At 49.3% G+C, this 8005-nt stretch overlaps 1 long non-coding RNA gene across 1 annotated transcript; it reads left to right on the top strand.

Moving 5' to 3' along the window:
* Positions 1-199: 199 nt before the first annotated feature.
* On the top strand, positions 200-2177 carry LOC148223251 (uncharacterized). Its single transcript, XR_015804931.1, has 2 exons — positions 200-845; positions 1328-2177. It is a non-coding gene; the product is annotated as an uncharacterized LOC148223251 (long non-coding RNA).
* The last annotated feature ends 5828 nt before the right edge of the window (positions 2178-8005 follow it).

The following is an 8005-nucleotide window of genomic DNA, read 5'->3' on the forward strand; positions in this document are numbered from 1 at the left end:
CCGCCCCGCGGATCAGGGGGGAACGGGGCTGGCGGCAGCCCCGAGAGCGCGGCTCTGGGAGCAGGCACTGCTTGGGGCAGACCACGGCGCGGGGGCCTCGCGGGGGCCTCGCGGGCGAGGAGGCGGGAACGGGGCGGGGGCGCTGCCGGCGCCCGTGACGTCACGACGTCGCGGTGACGTCACGCGCCGCCATGTTGCGGCGGTGGCTGAGGGGGCGAGCGCGGGTCCCCGCGTAGTCGCCAGCGCTTCGGGTTGTCCCCGGCGGAACCGAAATGAAAGTTGTGTGAGGGCACAAATCGCGTCGTGTCCGTGGGTGTGAGGGGGGAGAGGGCCGGGAGTGCGGCTGAGGGGAGCGTGCGTGGGCCGTTCGTCCTGACATCTCCAGAGCAAAAGTTTAAAAATCCGATAAAAATAGTTAGCAGTTGGAAATACTGAACGATTTTTTCAGAGAGCTGCAGGGAGAAGGGGGTTATGAAGCAGAGTCCTGCCTGATTGTTGTCAAATGTGGAATATGTAAAGTTTTCTTTGGGAAGGATGTTTGATGTTTGATCTTTGTCGCTTCCGAGCCAAATAAACAAGAAGGGCGAGGGAATCGGTGAAACAAAGCAGCCAAGAGCTCCGAGTGATGTGCAGGTGTCGGAAAAACAAATTATTCGTGGGTGGAACCGCTTTGTTGAGTTCAGGGCTCGCCCCCTTCAGTGATAGCAGTCTTTGAACAAGGTTCGGGAGGAAAGGATTTCCACTGGAAGGGCATCCAGGGAATGCAGGATTGCCCCCGAGACATCTGGCAGAGCTCCCGAGGCAAGGAAGAAACCAACAAACCCCAATCAGCAACTTAAATCTGGGTAAGAGGGAATTCTGGCAAGGGGGAAAGATCACGACCTGACCCGAAACAGGAGAGGGAATGGGCACGGGATTAATTAGCATGAGGAACGAGAGAATCATTAACCAACAGACAACACTAATTAATAACTGGCCAAGGAGAGGAGGGATGAGGGACCATGGCTGAGGGGATGATGGGATGGGACATTCCATAGGGAACATGGCTCTGGAAGGGAGGGATGGCTCAGTGACAGGACAGATTTTTGGGATGTGCCCCTCCCCAAAATCCCCTTTATGAGCACACCTGAGCACCACCTGTCCCCATCCCTGCTGTGGGATCAGCAGGAGCTCCTGGTCCTTCTTTCTCTGAGGAATAATGTACTCATCTGTTACTAAACAGCTTTTATTAATAGATATTTAGGATAGAGGCTTGACAAGGTAAAGGCTTTGTCAAGCCTCTAAAGGGGGAAATGATGCCTCAAGTTTGAGCTTTCATATTTTCCAGATTCTGCAGTGCCTTAGTTTGTGACTAAACTGCACACAAAGTGTTCCCAGCTCTCCTCCCAGCTCAGGCACACCAAACAATCCTTTGCCAGCCCCACAACCAAGGACAGCTGCAGCTGCAGCCCCAAAAAGTGCAAAGAGCAGCGAATGGAGGAGAGAATCTGGGAGGATGGGACTGCAGAACCTGGAGCTGGGATTGGACAATGAACCCCGAGGTGGGAATGGACCCAAAGTGATCCAAGTGTGAAACTCGGGACTCTGAGCCCACCTCGGGCTCCTGCACTGCCCAAGGTGAATCCTCTGAAGGGTTTTTAATAAATCCCTGCTTTATCCCTTTAGCCCTGCCCAGCCTCTGTTCCAGGTGGCCTCTCCAGACATCAGGGATGAACTCAGATGAGTCAGGGCTTGCAGCCAGCACCACATTTTGGAATTTAGCCTTTGGAATATGCACAGTCACCCATCTCAGAGTGAGCCTGAGTCACTGCATTACTCACTGCTTATTTTTGAGTTATTCCCAAAGAACTTCTGGGAAAGTGCAGCAGCACAGTGCCCGATTCTGGGAGAAGGGCAGGAATTTTTCAGTCCAACACAAATCATTGTAGGATTCCTAAAAGCTTCCTGTATGATTCAGTGATACTTCCCTGCCCACTCACCTCGAATTTCAGGGGTCACATTCCTTTCCTCAGCTGTAATACCAAAGTGTAAGATTTAGAGATGCCTAAGTTTCACTTGCCTGTGTGAAAATAATATTTTTTTAGCATATTTTATACAGAGCTTTAATTCTTGTGTAGGAATCGAATTATACATTTGATTTATTATGAATAATAATGATTAAAATTTGATTTGAAGAACACACTGATCTTCCTTCAAAAATGAAAAAAATTCTAGTTTTCATGAAGACAGTTGATAATTTTTGAGCGTTTTGTACATCAAAACATTGGTTTTTAAATCAGCTGTGATGGCCCAGGGTTATCAAAGCTTCTTTGTCATCTTTTTTTATTTTGAAATTCCATGACATCATCAAGGTTGGAGGGGACCTTTAAGGTGAAATGGATGGACTGTGGCTGAGGAGATCCAATTAGTGGATCTCAATCCTGGCAGTTCCATTTCCCTCTCCTTTTCCAGGCACTCTGGATTTTCCTGTCTGCAGGTGGCACAGTTGCCTCACGTTCCCAGGCACCGTTTTCCATCCAGAACCAGCTGCTGGAAATCACCTCCTGCCAGATTTTTAAGGCAAAATGGAGACATTTTCCCGAGGTCTAAATTCACTAATTGCACCGAAACTTCTAATTTCATTTAATGAATCAGAGGGAGAACAGCATTCATTGGTTTAATTGCCTTTAAAAAGGAAGGATGAAGCCATTAGTGCAGTGAAGGCACCAAACACTGATGTTGTCTGGCCAAAGTGGGAATTTGTAATGGATCCTGGTTCATTCCAGTCATTAATTCCAGAGGGTTGGCTTTTAGGAACTCCACACATCCCACGTGGTGCAACAGTCACAGCAGCTGGGTGTGCAAATGAAAGGGATGGCTCTTCCATTTCCATTGGATTTGTCACCTCAAATCAAAAATCAAGTGACACTCATCTCCCTGGAGCTTTGCTCCTCCTTTTACCTGGACGTGGTGGGACAAAGCATCCAAAATCACCTGGAAAGGAAGGATTGGGAAGGACCTTCCACTGAGTCTGAGCCCCCCAGGTTTGAGCAGTCATGGAGAAACCCAGTCCAGAAACACCCACAGAACTCCTGCTCTGGGTGACACCACAGCCAAAGCCACAATTCCCAAAGGAAAAATCCCACAGGAAATGGTAAAATCAACAATAACCACACAGAAGGGAAAATAAAACATCAGGGGCACTGCAATCCCAATTCATGGAGGGACAAACTATTCTTAAGGAGGAGCAAGAAGCAGGAGATGAGGACAGAAAAATGATATCAAAATAAGCTGTTTACAAACCTGTTTTTCCAGACTCTGGATCTGGGAATCTCTTTTTCCCTGAGCAGCCTGTCCCATATCCCATTAGGCCCAGCCACCTGCATGGTGTCCATATATCCCTGATGGATCCCAAGGGGTTTGTAGGAAATCTTTGCTCCCCCCTCCTCCCTGCCCTGTCCCACATCCAGGGGCCAACTCAGCTTTCCCGGTTTCTTTGTTACAAAATGTTGTCATAATATTTAATCTGCAGCCTCTGCCTCGGCAGCAGCTGTTTGAAAGGACAATTTATATTCCCCAAAGTGCTTCGAAAACCCTCGGGAAGCTCCCAGGAAGCTTTTTCCTGGTGCACAGAAGCAGCTTGTCCAGGCTGCCAGCTTTGTTTTGTGTCTGGCTGGATCCTCTGGATTCCTCCAGCTGCCCTCTCGTTTACTTTGTGGTTTGCTGGAATATTTGTTCCCTGGTTTTTTACACCGCTCTCTCCGTGTGGGAGTCACGAGAAAACGAACGAAACCAAGAAATGCTGAAAGTGATTCCATGGAGAGCATTCCAAAGTGGGAGCCAGGAACTGCTGTGATGTCCCTGTTAGGTGAGAAACCCACCCTTTAAAGTGTAAATATGCACTTTAAAACCCTTTAAAAGGTTTTACAGCTCTGCTGGACACTCTCTGTACCCGTCAGGATATTCCTGCAGGAGCAGTGAGCGTGGCAAGGCTGGGCTGTGTTAATAACTCCTTTCACTGCTCACACGGCCTGATGCCACTTGAGTGAGCATCCTAAAGCTTTGATTCATTATTGCTCAGCTTCCCTGGGCTGTTGGCTCTCAGCTCAGCCACTCCAGTCTCCTCATGGAAGCGTCTCCGACGCTTTTCCACGCGTGCCTGTTGGGAGCAAGTTGGGGTTAACAGGAATTCATTTGTTTTCTTAATCACATTTTATTTTTTTGTTGTTAAACGATGGCATTCCTCTTCCTTGCATTAGCTGCCACAGAGGAAATGGATCCTAGATTTTCCCCACTTCCATGCACAGCACCCAGTTCTGTATCCAGAATTGGCCCAAATGCACAGAGACAATTCCAGTGGCAAAGACTTGGTGAATGGACACTGCCTGGGAGTCTTAAAAAATCAGCCTCAGCCAGGGCAGGGTGAGTGGCTCCTTCTGGAGCAGCCAGGAGATCCAACATTTCCCTGTACACTGGAAAGTTCTGCAGCTCCTTGAGCCACAGCTCTTGACTCCTTATTTCTAGTAGGGAACACTGGAAAAAGTCATGGAATACCAGGATGGGCTGGGTTGGAAGGAACCTTAAATTCTATCCCATCCCACCCCTGCCATGGCAGGGACACCTTCCAGTGTCCCAGGATGCTCCAAGCTCCATCCAACCTGGCCTTGGACACTTCCCATCCTAGAGGGAAGGATTTCTCCCGCTATCCCGTCCATCCCTGCCCTCTGGCAGTTCATTCTCAAGCTCTTCCTAAAGAACCTCAGCCCACTAATCTTGGGATATTCTCTCCCAGCTCCTGCCATGTGGGACGGGTGCTCCCAGAACGCCGGAAATTTGCCTGGGAGAAGGGATTTAGTTCTGGGCTGGCTCACACGGTGCCCATCCCGTACTGCAGCAGATCCCAAGGCGGGTTTTGTGGATAAATCCCGGGCCCGTCTGGCTGCCTGCGCCCCGGGCAGGAATGCGGCCGCCGGGCAATCCCGATTGTTTTCCTGCGCAATCCAAAGTCGGGATCAGAATTTTCCTGCGCTGAGCTCGGGGCTTCTGAGCGTCCTTTCAGCCGCAGCTTTTATCTGTGAATGGAAAGTGCCGGAACGCCGCTTTGCATCTCGTTATCCGCAGACAGCGAGTAAGCGATTCTCTCTGCAGCCTGGGGACCGGGGGGCATGTCTGTCCCCTTGTCTGTCCCTCTGTCTGTCCCCCTGTCTGTCCCTCTGTCTGTCCCCCTGTCTGTCCCCCTGTCTGTCCCCCTGTCTGTCCCCTTGTCTGTCCCCCTGTCTGTCCCTCTGTCTGTCCCCCTGTCTGTCCCCCTCCATCCTCCCTGTCTTGGGGTCACTTTATGATACTCACATCCCCAATCCTCTCTTCTGTTCGTGTTAATTATTGAGTTCTGCAGCTTTAAATCTGGTTCCAAGAGGAAGAAGTGCAAAGTTTATTATCAAAACTTGCACTTGCTCCCCCACATCCTACACACAGAACAGCAGGAGAGAGCTCTCCTACTCTTAGTTAGTTTCTAACTAGCTAAAACAGAAAAGTTCCCCAAATTTTACCTTTCTTTTTTTCCTTTTTCTTAAAATTTTTCAAACCTACTCTTAACTAAAAACCCAAAAAAACCTCCACCAGGAGCTCACACCTGTAACCCACCAGGCCTGGCCTGGGCCACAGCATTTCCCAGTGCTGGAGGAACTAAAAACAAACTAAGAAAGCCAAACTACAACCCACAAAAAAAAAAAAAAAAAACTCTTCTAAATTTATCATCTCTTCAAAGCAGCAAAGAGTTTTGTTGTTTAATATTGTTCATTTTTGTGCTGGGAAATGCTTTGCTTGTTAAATAAACAGGTTTTTTTTCCTGCTCCTCTCCAAAAAAATATTTCCCCAAACCAGTTAGGAAAAAAACCTGCTTAAATCTGTTTCCTAAAAAAAAATTTCCTCCCAAATTTACCCTAAACCAAAACACTCCCCCACAACCCAAATATCCCAAATATCTCCTTTTTCCCTTCCTGCTTCCCAGAGCTGTGTGGGTTTTTTTTTGGGATGCTCATCCCAACGCCACAGCGAGCATCGCTGCCTCGAAGCAGATCATTAACAAGCAGTCGGGAATATGCAAATTCAGGGTTTTAATTAGCCCTGGGACATCCCAGCACGTGCACAGGGGTTCGGGAGGGCTGCCTGCAGCCAGGGCTCTGTGCCTTCAATGAGGCTCAGCCTCAGCTCAGTGCTGATTACAGCCCCTGTCTCCTCTGTGCTGCCACGCTGCTTCCAGTTCTACCCCAAAAAAAAAAAAAAAAAACCAGAACAAACCAAACCAGACCCGTGGCAGGAAGAGAAAGGGGAAGTTTGGGGACAGATTTAACCCCACAGGTGACGAGCAACACTGGGTGGAGTGGGGAGTGAAAGAAATCGGTGGATCCAAAGCTCTCCTAAATCCAGCCCCTGGATCCTGCCTAATGGAAAGGCACTTAAAATGAAAGATAAACAAGAAACTGCACCCCAATTCCAGCATCTCTGGTGAGTTTAACACTGGAGGCACCCAAAAATCCACAGGGCTTGAGGACACATCCAGAGGCACCTCTGGGGAGCAGGACACAGAGGGAAGAGCTGCTCCTGGGATTTCAGTGGGTGCCTTTTCCCATCCCTTGGCAGTGGCCAGGACCAGGCTGGTGCTGATGCCAGAGGAGCCCCTGTCCTGCTTCCTGTCCCCAAGAGCAGCTTGTGTTTTGGGGTGTTTGCTGGAGAATTCTGCTTCCTCCAGGGCTCATTCCAAAGGGGTTCATGGAAGTGATGAGGAGCAGAAACCCCCCCTTTGCTCCCAGCTCTGTCCCACCCAGGGCAGGACCCAGTTGTACTTCAGGTGTGAGCACAGAGCAGTGTTGTGGTACCCAGGTGGGATGTCAGGATGTCCCAGAATCAGCAATGCCAGGATGTCCCTGGGTCACTATCACCAGGGTGTCCCTGTCCCAAGATCATCACCACCAGGGTGTCCCTGTCCCTGGATCATCACCAGGGTGTCCCTGGCCCTGGATCATCACCAGGGTGTCCTTGTCCCAGGATCATCACAGTGGTGTCCCTGTCCCAGGATCAGCATCACCAGGGTGTCCTTGTCCCAGGATCATCACAGTGGTGTCCCTGTCCCAGGATCAGCATCACCAGGGTGTCCCTGTCCCAGGATCAGCAATTCCAGGGTGTTCCTGTCCCAGGATCATCACCAGGATGTCCCTGTCCCAGGATCATCACCAGGATGTTCCTGTCCCAGGATCATCAGTGCCAGGGTGTCCCTGTCCCAGGATCAACAATGACACAATGTCCCTGACAGAGAAGTTTCCCTGAATTTCCCATTCTAACATTATTTTTATGAAATTATTCATTCCAGTTTCCTCATCTCGCCATTTTTTTAATGTATTTCAAATCTGCCCCAGCGTGACTTGAAGGAAATTCCCCAGGTGTCAAGGAACTGCCCTCTGCTGTGCAATCCTGGGCAAGCCCTGCTCCTGAATCCCCACCTGTTGGACCTGTAGGATTGGAGAGGCCCTGCCCCAGTGCTTGTGGCTTCATTCATGTTTATAAACTACCCTGAGATCTGAGAAAAAGGATTTACGAGTGCAAAATAATAAGTTGCCAAACAGTTTCTAACCTCATAAACACGTAATTTTCAATTCAAGGAGACACAGAGGAGGGCAAGATCACACAAGTGGACTGGGAGCAGTTTCCATCTTCCATGCTGGCAGCTCCAAGTGCACAATTCCCTCCATTGCTGCAAGCCCAGCCTCCTGTTTAATCACAAACGGAGAAAAAAGCCTTTTTTAAAGTTTTTTTTTTTTTTTACGCTCTAAAAAAAGGAAAACTCATTTGTTTTTAGCTGGCCTCCTCCTTCTTTTGTTTCTCCCTTGGTGTTGTATTCACTCAGCGTTAGGGAAAAGCTTCCTGGAAATAGTGAGGTGTGGGAATCCTTTGGTCTGACTTTGTTCCTTTCTGTCACACAAACCACCGAGGACGTGTTTGTTGTGGGGCACCGGCTGCAGCAGATAAT

This window comes from Sturnus vulgaris, chromosome 7, assembly GCF_052056855.1.
Source record: "Sturnus vulgaris isolate bStuVul1 chromosome 7, bStuVul1.hap1, whole genome shotgun sequence".
In the NCBI taxonomy this organism is placed as follows: domain Eukaryota; kingdom Metazoa; phylum Chordata; class Aves; order Passeriformes; family Sturnidae; genus Sturnus; species Sturnus vulgaris.